Raw genomic sequence first — 12,624 nt, forward strand, 5'->3', positions numbered from 1 at the left:
ATAAGAAGTCTTTTCCGGGAACCATAAATATGCTCCAACTACCCCAGACACGCCATGACTGCATGAGTTAGAACTTTTGTAATCTTCACAACTGGGCCGTAAGAGCTTGAATTTGGGCTTCTTTGTAACTCAGTGTACTGTGGGACTACTGCATGTTGGATGAATAATTATGGGTGGTTTGCACTTGTGCAGCCCAAGGATCAACTTGAAAAGAGAATATCATTAGACTGGGTGGAGTGGGCTGGCACCCCAATCCACCTCAGCAATTTGGGGCGCCAAACACCGAAACACATGGGGAGCCAAAGAGCGTTAGGGGCGGGGACTTGAGTAGCTTGGGGAGTTAAAGAGGAAGAAATGCTGCATAGGCCATAATCCAATCAGATGAAGACCCATGGAGCGGATGTGTAGTGGGGCACCAACCCACTACACATGGTCTTAGAATCGCTTTGTGAGAACTCCACTTACATATATTCTATAATAAGGTCTTCTTAGTCTCAAAAAACCCTAATTTTGATCATCATATTTTTTTAATATAAGTGCAAAGACTATCTACGGTCCTCAAGGATAAGAGAATCCCTTTTTTGTTCTTAAGTTTCATATACTTGTATTTATTGTATATGATTGTTTAATGAGTTTTGTAAGTGGTCAACCCTGTGGTTTTGATCTGGAAATGTTTTGTTTTTTTAGTTTTACACTTTTTTGGCTGTTAAAAGTAATTATTGAATATTTTTTATACTAACACAAGAAAGCAAAAATAAAAATGCCAGATCACTTGGGTCATATATGATTCTTGAGTCGAGCATGAGAATAACAAATTTCCTTGAGTGATCATGTATTCATGGCATCGCCATCTGGTATTTGAGCCATTACACGATAAAGTTGCATGAGTATGTGTATTAGTGTATATGGTTGGTTTCTGTCATTGTATATATACTATATGTATAGAGTTGGTTAGGTTAGTTAGTTGAGGTGGTTAGACAGTTGTATCTCCTCTATATATAGAGGACTGTATATTGACTTCACAGTAAATGAGATTGAGATGATTTGTGCCTGAACCATCACTTTATGGTATCAGAGCCTCACATCCTCAATTCTGTTACAACACCACCGTTCTGTTATTTTTCCGGCTACAATTTCCGGCCAAAACTCATCCACTCCGATCATCTTCCTCGCTTTTCTGATCAATTTTTTGATCTTCTTTCATCTCTATTTCTTCTGTTTTCTTGATCTTCTTGCTGATTTCATCAATGGCTACTTCTTCGAATTCTAATTCTTCTTCAAACATGACTGATTTCACTTCAAATTCCACACAGACTTTACCAAATATCACAAGTTTCATGCCTGTAAAACTTGACAATGATAATTTCCTGAACTGGCAACATCAGGCTCTTAATATCTTGAGAACTCTAGGGCTTCTTCACTTTCTAAACAAAGAGATTGCTCCTCCTGATGAAACTGAGGCAAGAGAAACCTGGAACAGATCTGATGGATATGTTTCTGCGTTTCTAACAGCTAGTTTGTCACCAAATCTTCTTCATCTTGCAAGAGGAACCACTTCTGCGTCAGATTTATGGCACAAACTTGAAGAATCATTCACTCAACAAGTGTTTGCAAAACAGAATCTTCTTCGCACTCAATTTCATCTACTGAAACAAGAAGATAAGTCTATTTCTGATTACTGTGACTCTGCTCGTACTATATATGATTCACTTGTTGCAATCGGAGATTCGATTTCTGAACATTCACTGGTGCTTCAAATTCTTAACGGTTTGCATACTGATTACCAGATGTTCATTACAAATATTGAGAATTCTGATTATAAACCGAATTATTCACAACTGCGAGCCAAACTTTTGACTCACGAAGCACGTTTGAAACAACAACAAGCTCAGATCTCACCTATTGCTCCGATAGCTGCCATGACTGCGATGAATCTAAATTCATCAAATCCACCACATTCGAACTCTCAATCAGTGACAATTTGTCAAATTTGTGATAAAGTAGGGCATCGTGCATCAAATTGTTATTATCGATTTACTCCGGTGACACAAAATTCTCAGAATTCCAATTCTGGTGGTCGATACGGTAACAATGGTGGTCGTTGGAGAGGTAACAGAGGACGTTACGGCGGTCGTCATGGCGGCGGTGGCAGATCTGGACGGTGGTCGAATGGTGATACGCAACGTCAGTTTTCTGCTCATATGGCTAATTTTGACTGGTCAAGGGTTCCCATGAATGGGAATGGTAGTTTGACTCACTCAGGCAATTTTGATTCTAGAATATTTGGACAAGAGTTTAGTGGATCTGGTCCACGTGCGTTTAATCTGCCAACAGGTGTTACTGGGCTCTCAACTCAAGCAGGCATATTGGGCCCAAATCCAAATGTTACACAAGGCAATCAGAATCAGTTTACTTCAAATTTTGGGCCTAGCCTTGGTCAACAGTCTGCGCCGCCTGATCAGCAAACTTTTGGGCCTCACTTTGGGCCTGATCATTTTGCCCAATGGGCTTCTCATACCGCGTCGCCTCATTTTGGCTTAACGGCCGATCTTTCTAGCATTTGTGAGCGTGTTGACTCGTGGGTTCCTGATTCGGGGGCTACTGCCCATATGACAGCTGACCACTCTCTTGTTTTCGGGTCTGTTCCCTATACCGGGTCCGAACGTGTTGTTGTTGGAAATGGTACGTCGTTACTTATTTCTCATATTGGTTTTGCTTATCTTCGTTTATCTAGTCGTACCATTGTACTTAGACATGTTCTAGTAGTTCCTGGCATTGCCAAGAACTTACTATCTATTACACAGCTTGTCATTGAGCACCCTATTGCTGTCACATTCTCACATTTTGGCTTGTCTATTCAGACTCTAGCCGGACAGCTGCTCCACCACACGCGTGCTAGTCCACACCAGTTGTTCTCTCTCTTTGCTGCTCCTACAGTGTCACGTGATACATGGCATTCTCGTTTAGGTCATCCTTGTGATGTTGTGATGTCTAGACTTTCGTTTTTACATTTGGCAAATAAAAATGTTGATAAACATTGTACTGCTTGTAATGTTTCTAAATCAACACGTTTGCCTTTTCATGCTATTATATCTCACTCTACGGTACCTCTACATGTTATACACTGTGATATTTGGGGACCTTCCCCGGTTGTATCTCGTACAGGATATAGATATTTCATCACATTCATTGATGACTTTAGTCGATTTACGTGGATTTACCCGCTGACCCATCGCTCTCAGGCTATTGATTCTTTTCGTCATTTCAAGCCTCTAGTTGAAAACCTCTTTTCTTGCACTATCAAATACCTTCAGTGTGATGGTGCTCCTGAGCTTATTCATGGGCCTATGGCCAAGTTTCTTTCTGATTCTGGTGTTGGTTATCGTATTTCATGTCCTTATACACCCCAACAGAATGGGGTTGCCGAACGGAAAAATCGGCATCTTTCGGAAGTTGCCCGTGCTTTATTATTCCATGCTCATCTACCAAAGAGATTTTGGTATGATGCGTACGCTACTGCAGCTTTTCTCATCAACCGATTACCTTCACAAATTCTTCATCATTCTTCTCCTTATGAGGTTATATTTGGTTCTCGACCAGATTATTCGATCCTTCGTACTTTTGGGTGTTTGTGTTATCCATTTCTTGGGGATACCCGTGAGGATAAACTTTCACCCAAGTCCATTCCTTGCATCTTTGTTGGTTATGCTCCTTCTCATCTTGGCTATCTTTGTTATGATCCTCACTCGTCTCGTACTTACACATCTCGACATGTTCGGTTCTATGAGACTGTGTTTGATATTCCAGGGAGCTCTTCCTCTTCCGTTTCTTCTTCCTCTTCTTCTCTTGATCCTCCTTTTTGTATTCCTCCTCCTTCCTCCGTTCCTACTTCTTTTACTCCCATTTCTTCAGTTTCTCCTATTTCTCATACTCATTCTTCTTCTCCTTCGTCTCCTCCCTCTTCTCCTTCTTCTCCTCCCCCTCCTCCCCCTCCCCTTGTTCCTACTCATCCGATGGTCACCCGATCACGTGACCACACTATTCAGCCTCGACAGTTTCCTGATCATGTTCTATATCAGGCTTCTACTGCTCCTACTACTGAGCCTTCTACCTTTCGGCAGGCACAGCAGTGGTCTGTTTGGTGGGATGCGATGCGATCTGAGATGTCCGCATTACACTCAAACAAGACCTGGGTTCTTGTTCCTGCACCCACTGATGCTAACATTGTTGGCTGCAAGTGGGTTTATAGGATTAAGCATAATCCTGATGGTTCTGTTAGCCGATACAAAGCCCGGCTTGTTGCCAAGGGCTTTCATCAGACAGAGGGTATTGACTACACTGAGACTTTTAGTCCTGTGGTCAAACCTACCACTATTCGACTCGTTTTATCTGTTGCATTTACACGTGGTTGGACTATTCGTCAGGTTGATGTCAACAATGCCTTTCTTCATGGAGATTTATCTGAGACTGTGTACATGTCACAGCCTCCTGGCTTTGTTGACTCCTCTCATCCACACCACGTTTGTCTGCTGCAGAAGGCTCTTTATGGCCTGAAGCAGGCTCCTCGCGCTTGGTTTTCCAAGCTATCTTCCGCTCTTATTACTGATGGTTTTATACAGTGTCTTTCTGATACATCCTTGTTTGTCTATAGCAGAGATTCTGTTATTTGTTATGTTTTGGTATATGTTGATGATATTATCATCACCGGGAGTTCTTCAGCCTATGTTACAGGGTTGATTGAGCGTTTACACTCTCAGTTTGCACTCAAGGATTTGGGTGCTTTATCATATTTCTTGGGTGTTCAGGCTACTTTCCATGAGGATACTTTACATTTGTCACAGCAGCGCTACTTATGTGATTTGTTACAGCGCACTGGTTTGGCTGAGTGCCGACCTTTATCTACTCCTGTGTCTTCGGGTCGTCAGCTTTCTCGACATTCTGGAGATCCACTGTCTGATCCTACTTTATATCGGAGTACTGTTGGTGCTTTACAGTATCTTGTCTTGACCCGTCCCGAGATTGCTTATGCTGTCAGTAAGGTGTCTCAGTTTCTTCAGACACCTACTGATCGACATTGGGTGGCGGTCAAGCGTATTTTGCGGTATCTCAGAGGCACTATATCTCATGGTTTGTGTATTCGTCGGTCTGATGTATTTGATTTGCATGCTTATTCTGATGCTGACTGGGCGGGTTGCCCTGATGATCGACGCTCGACCACTGGTTATTGTATTTTTCTTGGACCTAACCTCATCAGTTGGAGTTCCAAGAAACAACATACTGTTGCTCGGTCAAGTACTGAGGCTGAATATCGGGCCCTAGCTCATACTGCTGCAGAGATTCGTTGGATTATTTCTGTTTTACAGGAGCTACATGTTTCTTTATCGGGTCCACCAACTCTTTGGTGTGACAACATTGGTGCTACTTATCTTGCAGTCAACCCGGTGTTTCATCAGCGTACGAAACATCTTGAGATTGACTTGCATTTTATTCGTGACATGGTGTTAGCTCAGACTTTACGTGTTCGTTATGTGCCTACTACACTTCAGCTTGCAGATTTATTGACCAAGGGATTGTCTTCAGTTCGATTTGACACCCTGCGGTCCAAGCTTCACGTGGCTGCGCACTGTTCAGCTTGAGGGGGCATATTAGTGTATATGGTTGGTTTCTGTCATTGTATATATACTATATGTATAGAGTTGGTTAGGTTAGTTAGTTGAGGTGGTTAGACAGTTGTATCTCCTCTATATATAGAGGACTGTATATTGACTTCACAGTAAATGAGATTGAGATGATTTGTGCCTGAACCATCACTTTATGTGAAACAAAGAACTTTAATGAAAGAGGGCTACAATGGGGTCACATGCTCGAAATGTTATTTTGGGTGATGAGATAATATAATGTTGATATCGACATGGTATCCTTTACCTCGTGAAACTACTGTAAATTGACATGAAAACATATCTTTAAATATCGTGTATCATCATTGAATACCTGAGGGGTGCTGTTCTTAACCAACTAGGTTACAATGAGAATCTCATGACTGTCTACAATTTCATTTTTAAAATAGTTATTAGTTTATTAAATGTAATAAGATAACTAACTGTAAACACATAATAATCTATTACCTTTTAAATTATCAAGAGTCTTCTCTTTCATAATGCAGACAAAATTACATGGTGTTTTTGTTTTTTGTTCAACTTTCAAGACCCCCTTTTGCCCTTTTTAGCAAAGGTAGACACACTCTTTTTCTGTGCCTAACTTGCTTTTGCCTAGTTGGACATTCATAATATAAACGTGCGATATTTGTAAGATGAATATGTATATAGTTTAACTCTGATTTTTAGTACCATGTTAACTTCTTTGCTAGAAATAACAATATATATTATAATTGGTGTAATTGAAATAATGTCTAGGTGAACCACAGAGGTAAAGAAAATAATAGATGATAGGAAAGAGGAAGAATACGACGTGTGCTTTTAAACTGAAATAAATGTGTAGAAACCCTTCGCATAAAATAAAATAAAATAATTTTATTACTGAATTACAATGCCAGAAAATTAAAGAAAGTAGGAAATTATAATACTTTACAAGTTAAATAAGTAGTATACAAGAAATGTAGAAGAACATAAAAGTCTTGTGGCTGACGGTTTCGCATAAAATAAAATAAAATAATTTTATTACTGAATTACAATGCCAGAAAATTAAAGAAAGTAGGAAATTATAATACTTTACAAGTTAAATAAGTAGAATACAAGAAATGTAGAAGAACATAAAAGTCTTGTGGCTGACGGTTGTGTTTGATACGGAGCTCTTAAAATAAATTCCGAGTCTTCTATGAGAACTCGTTTTGTTTCCCAGGATACAACAGCCGAAGCAGCAGTACTGCCGAAGTTGACTTAAGGACCCAAAGAATACTTTTAGAAAAGTAAAAGAAGATTAGATAGTTGCTAGTTGTTGAGAATTCTTTTCATGTACTATTATGATTTCTGGTGTTTATTGGACATGTCTTCTACTTGTATTTATACTGTAGATGAGTTGAAACAGCAAAAACGAATTAAATAGGAGAATTAAACTGCATTAAACGTCTTTAATGTATTTTACTCCGTCATTTGATTCTTAGTTAAGGCCCTTGACTCGTCTGTTTCAACTGCAGATTTGAAATTGTTCTATTACTGAAGTCTGGGAAGCTAGTGCAAGATACGCACGCAGGGACTAGTGACGTGTGCGAGCGTGTACGGATTTTTTGATGTATTTTTTAAGTACTTTTTACTCTTTTTTTATCAAGCTTTATATTTATAAAACATGATATAAACTATCACTCTCTACAACGAATTAGGGCAAGTGCAACCATCGTTGGCGTAGTGTAGTGATTGTAAGATACCGAGGTCGTCAAATGACACAAGAGCTTTTAATACTGGTTTATCGTCAACGTCTAATCGACCCAAATTTTGAGAAAAGGGTTTTTAAACATGTAAAATAAAGAAAGAAATTAAAATAAATGAAAGAAACAAATAACAAGAAAGAATCACTTGGTTCCAACCCATCTTTTATGTATCCTTTGATGGTTTCCGCACTTTGGGTTTTTTAAGATAGTTATAGTAGGACGTCCCTCTTTTGGAGGCAACGCTACCCTCGGCCATATTGGTCTGAGTTAGTAGAGATATAGTCTGTTGGTGCATATTTCGTACGTCTGCCACTGTGCGAATAGTTAGATAGAGTGTGTGTTGAATATTGTATAGATTAGAGAAAGTCGGACACGTATTAGACATTGTAAAGGTCCATCCGGACGGATGGACAACATATAGTCCAAACCCACATCCGAATGTAGGGGTAACATTGTAAAGTCCATCCAGACAGATGGAGTCCATCCGGACGGATGGACAATAGCTCATTCACACCGGATAGGCTGTTGCCTATAAATAGGGAGTTGGGGTTCCCATTTGGACAAGCTTTTGGGTCTCTAAAGGGACATGTTGTCTGACTGGTCTCATGGTGCTGTAACTTGTCAAGATATTAATAGAGACCAGATTGAAATTTACTGCTCGGTGTCGTATCTATCTTCTACTCCTTTCTTAGTAATAATAAACGCACCGAACACGTCATATCAGAACCAAAGCTCCGTCAAACTTGCTGGTTCCTGGAATATCAAGTGGTCTCAGAGCTATGGTACCGATTTAATCGATCTAACAGTCGGTTAAATCACCCAAGCTCATTAATTTTGGGTTAAACGGGAGTTTTGGCGTTAAAACATAATTGGTGGTGGGCGACTCGGGTTACTCTCGGAGTACTCTGATTATCCAGTGAGTGGCCCGAGAGTGCTCGGAATTGATTTGTTGACCGTTCAAAAAAAATCTAACATTTAAATATTATTATCTCTCTAATTAATTAGTCCAATACATTTTATACTACACATGTCTAAATTTATCTAATACATGTCAAAATTTATTCTACACATATCAGAATTTATGCTACATATATGGACTCATTATCCTGCATTTATCCTACATATCATGTGATTGATGATATATGATAATAATTCAATATTTTTTATTGTTGATGTAATTGATGAAAGTATGTAGTTTTTTTAATGCATGGTTAAAATTTTTATTTTTTTATTAGTTAGATATTGTTCTTAGTCTTCTTATATATTTTTACTTTTCTCATTAGAACCTCCCACTATATATATATATATATACACACACACAAAATTTTCTTATTCGAACCTCCCTATATATATATATATATAGGGAGAGAATCATGAGAAAACTACATATAAATGAGAAAACTAGAAAATAACTAAAACAGCCTAAAAAAACTAAAAAACATATCACTTTTTTTTTACAATCTTTTATGAAAAAATCGTTATTTTTTATATATAAAAAAATTTCAAGAAAAAAAAAATTGTTGTACTGCACATGTGCATTATATGTGTACTACACATGTGCACTATATCCGTAATAGTGCACATGTGCAATACAACAATTTTTTTTTTTGAAAATTTTTTTCCATACATAAAAACTAGCGGTTTTTTATAAAAATTTGTAAAAAAAAAAATTGGTATGTTTTTTAGGCTTTTTTTAGTTAGTTTTTTGGTTTTCTTATTTAAATTAGTTTTCTCATGATCTATTCCCTATATATATATATATAGGATTAGGTTCATTTGTAAACAATATCTTCATAGTGAACTATGTGAACTAATCAGGACCATTGATTTCCTTTTTAGTTATTAAGGATATGATTGTAATTATACAATAAATTAGTTTTAAATCTTTATTTTAATCATTGAATTTCAGTTACACTTTTAATTTTGGTAGTTTTCTTAAATTGCATAATTATCTTCTCCATCTCTCTTAGTTCAAAATAATGGATTTTTAACTACATATTCATGAAAGAATGGATTATTTACAGAACGTTTGATTACATATTTTTTTATTTTTGAATTAAATATTCATTTTTTTACAATTGCATATCCATGATTATTCTTCATGTACTCATCATGAATCTTGTGTGATAATGTACACTTGTTCTGAACATAGGTGTGATAATGTACATATGTGTACATACGTGTTAAGAATATGACTTGTTAATGTACATATATGTATATACGTGTTGAGACTGTTATGTACACATATGTACAATGCCGAACAATCATCTCAGATGCTTGTTATACACATATGTATATTGTTGAACAACCATATCATTAACTTCTTTTTTAGAAGTATTTTATGAATGTACATATGTGCACATTACAAATCGGAAATGTACACTTAAAGAAGATGATCGGATGGAACAGTATTGGTTAACGTATATATGTACATACTTTTTTTAAAATTGTGAATACGTATAATACATATATGTACATTCACTTCTACAGTGTTTTTAATCATGTTCTAGATGGAACAATATATTATATAATGGTTATATTTTTTTAGAATTAAAAAATTAGTTAATTGGTGGGAGAAAAAAAAATGAAAGAGAATGTAATTAATTATTTAATTGTAGAGAGGAGTAGTTAACAATTACCTTTATATCTTTTTCATTTACTTTTTACTTATAAATAATTACAAAAGTGTCATTATTAAAATTTCCAAAATCTAAACAATGGTTCAGATTAGTTCACACAGTTCACTCTTAACCTAATGTTCACTCTAGAACTCTACTCTCTCTCTATATATATGTATATGTGTGTGTATGTATATAAATGTGTGTGTGTGAGTTCATTAAAAAAATCAAGTTTATGTTGAATTTTATGAAAGTGTATAAATATTTGTTTATATTGTTTTAGCTGTTATATTTTAAATTTGTCATGTAAGCACGTAATATCATGTGTTTCTCTTTCACACTGTATTCTTTTAGTGCAATGTACAAGTGGTTATAAGGTTTATTAATTGATGATGGTTATATGCTGAAACACCCTTATACGTACACACACACATGTTCAATAAATAAGCTTTTCTCACTAAAAACTGCTAGAACCGCCTAAGCAATTAAATGTAGTATATGTAAAGATAATCGGGTAAAATGTGAGAACAGGGCCGTTCCTTGGTTTTTGGAGACCCTAAGCGAACTATGAAGTAGGGGCCCTAATTCGTCGATAAACTCTCCTCCAATCCCGACGCAATGGGTGATTGCCCTTACTTTTTTCGTTTCGTGATAGCCGCTAGCCTAGACATTGAAAGCAGGTTGCGATGGGATTTAGGCCGCTAAATATTGATGATTAGGTCGATGGTTGTTGTGTTGTAATAGTTGGAAATCAAGGTGAAGTGGGTTTTGAAACTTGACCTTTGTTTGCTAAACAATATTTATTTTGGACTCATTGAATGAAAAATCAGTTTAGTTTTGAAATAAACGTATTTATTTGGGCCTAATACATACATATAGTATATATAATTTTTTTTAAACTTGGAGGCCCTTATTTTTTGGTGGCCCTAGGCCCGTGTCTAGGTTGCCAAGCTTATAGAGCCGGCCCTGTGTGAGAAAGAAAAGGAGGTGTGCCGTATATAGACAAATAAGTTTAAGTGTGTGTCGATTTCTTGTAAATTTTTAAAGCATATTTATTCACTTAATGATATATACTAGTGGATATTTCACGTGTGGTGCGGTGAGAATATATGCACAAAATGTAAAATGCGATTTACAATGGTATTAGATTTTATTACATAAAATTTGTGTTTTTCTTTAAAGGAAAACTATATAAATCACACATCCAACTAGCAGATCAATAGCCCAGAAGAAACAACATACCAATTACTTGAAAATGAGAGGATTCTTTATTCACTTTGTCCAACCAATTTTGAGTTTACTAAAACGACTAGAACACCGAAAAAGAACTTAGAAATAATTGAATCAAGAATAAAGGCTTTATTCATGTTTTAACGACCATGAATTCTATCGTTTCCGTCTCTCTGAATATTCCACTAGACGGTAAAAACATTAGCTTCAATCATGATATTCTTAACTTAGGTAAGGAGGTCGAGTCCAACCGGGAGCATATCAAGTGAGGATCTGAACAAACTAGAAAAGAAATCTCGAGCCATCTCTTGATGTCACTCTTAACTCTAGCAGTAAATATGCAATCTCTAAACACGTGCCTCTTAGTCTCCAACAATAAAGAACAAAGCGAACACATATAAACGAAATATCAATATATAAAAGTTGGGTAAGCACAAAATCAAAAGTGTTAGTTATAAACTTATGTTGTTGTGAAGACAAGCGTTAAACCTTTAGGTATTAGGAGGGTTTGTAGGTCCCTCTCGGAGGATGATGAACCTAAATCTTGTTATACTAACCCACTAGCAAGTGCGGAATCCAAGCTAGCAAGCAAACCGGGATGAGACAAGTATAAAGAACAACACACAAGGGTTCACCGATTAACACCACTGTATTAATACGTATGAAAGGTTTCGGTTACAAGCTCAATGTTCACAAATGGGTTTTGCAAACTCTCTAAGTGTGTGTGTTCTCACAGCAGCTTCTCTCAAAGTGTGGGTGTGTTTCTGTCTGAGTCTCTTGAGAACAACACTGCATGGGTATATATATACCCAGCATCTGATGTCTGGTCCGAAGGATCCGATAGATGATCGAAGGATCATCTATCGATGACAAAGCTGTCGAATGATCCACAAATACTTCGAAGGATTGCATATCCTTCGAAGTCTAACAGTATCATTCGTAGCCTATCTTTCGATGTCATAGAAGGATCTACAATATCCTTCGATTAGCTATCCTTCGACACAGAACATCTTACAACATTTTACAAACTGTTGTCCAAGTCAAACCGGAGGATGGTTGACTTGGTCAACTTACAACAATAACAAGGACATCGTTTACATCGTGACCGAATACAGACAAAGTACAGACACAAGTGCACCAACAAACTCCCCCTTGGCTGTAGCTTTGTCTCGAACTTTGATGGTTGTAAATTTGTCTCGATCTTGATCATCTTTGATCTTCATGTCTTCAAGACTCTGATGTCCTTTCAAGTCTTCAATGTCGGAGAATCTTCAAAGTCTTCACGTCTTGAAAGCAGAGAGTGTATCAACAAACTAACCGTATCATGTAGGAAGTGTGTTGACAAACTCCCCCTTAACATAAGCTTCCCCTTGAGTTATGCTCGTGAAATAC

Source organism: Helianthus annuus, chromosome 12 (genome assembly GCF_002127325.2).
Source record: "Helianthus annuus cultivar XRQ/B chromosome 12, HanXRQr2.0-SUNRISE, whole genome shotgun sequence".
NCBI lineage: Eukaryota > Viridiplantae > Streptophyta > Magnoliopsida > Asterales > Asteraceae > Helianthus > Helianthus annuus.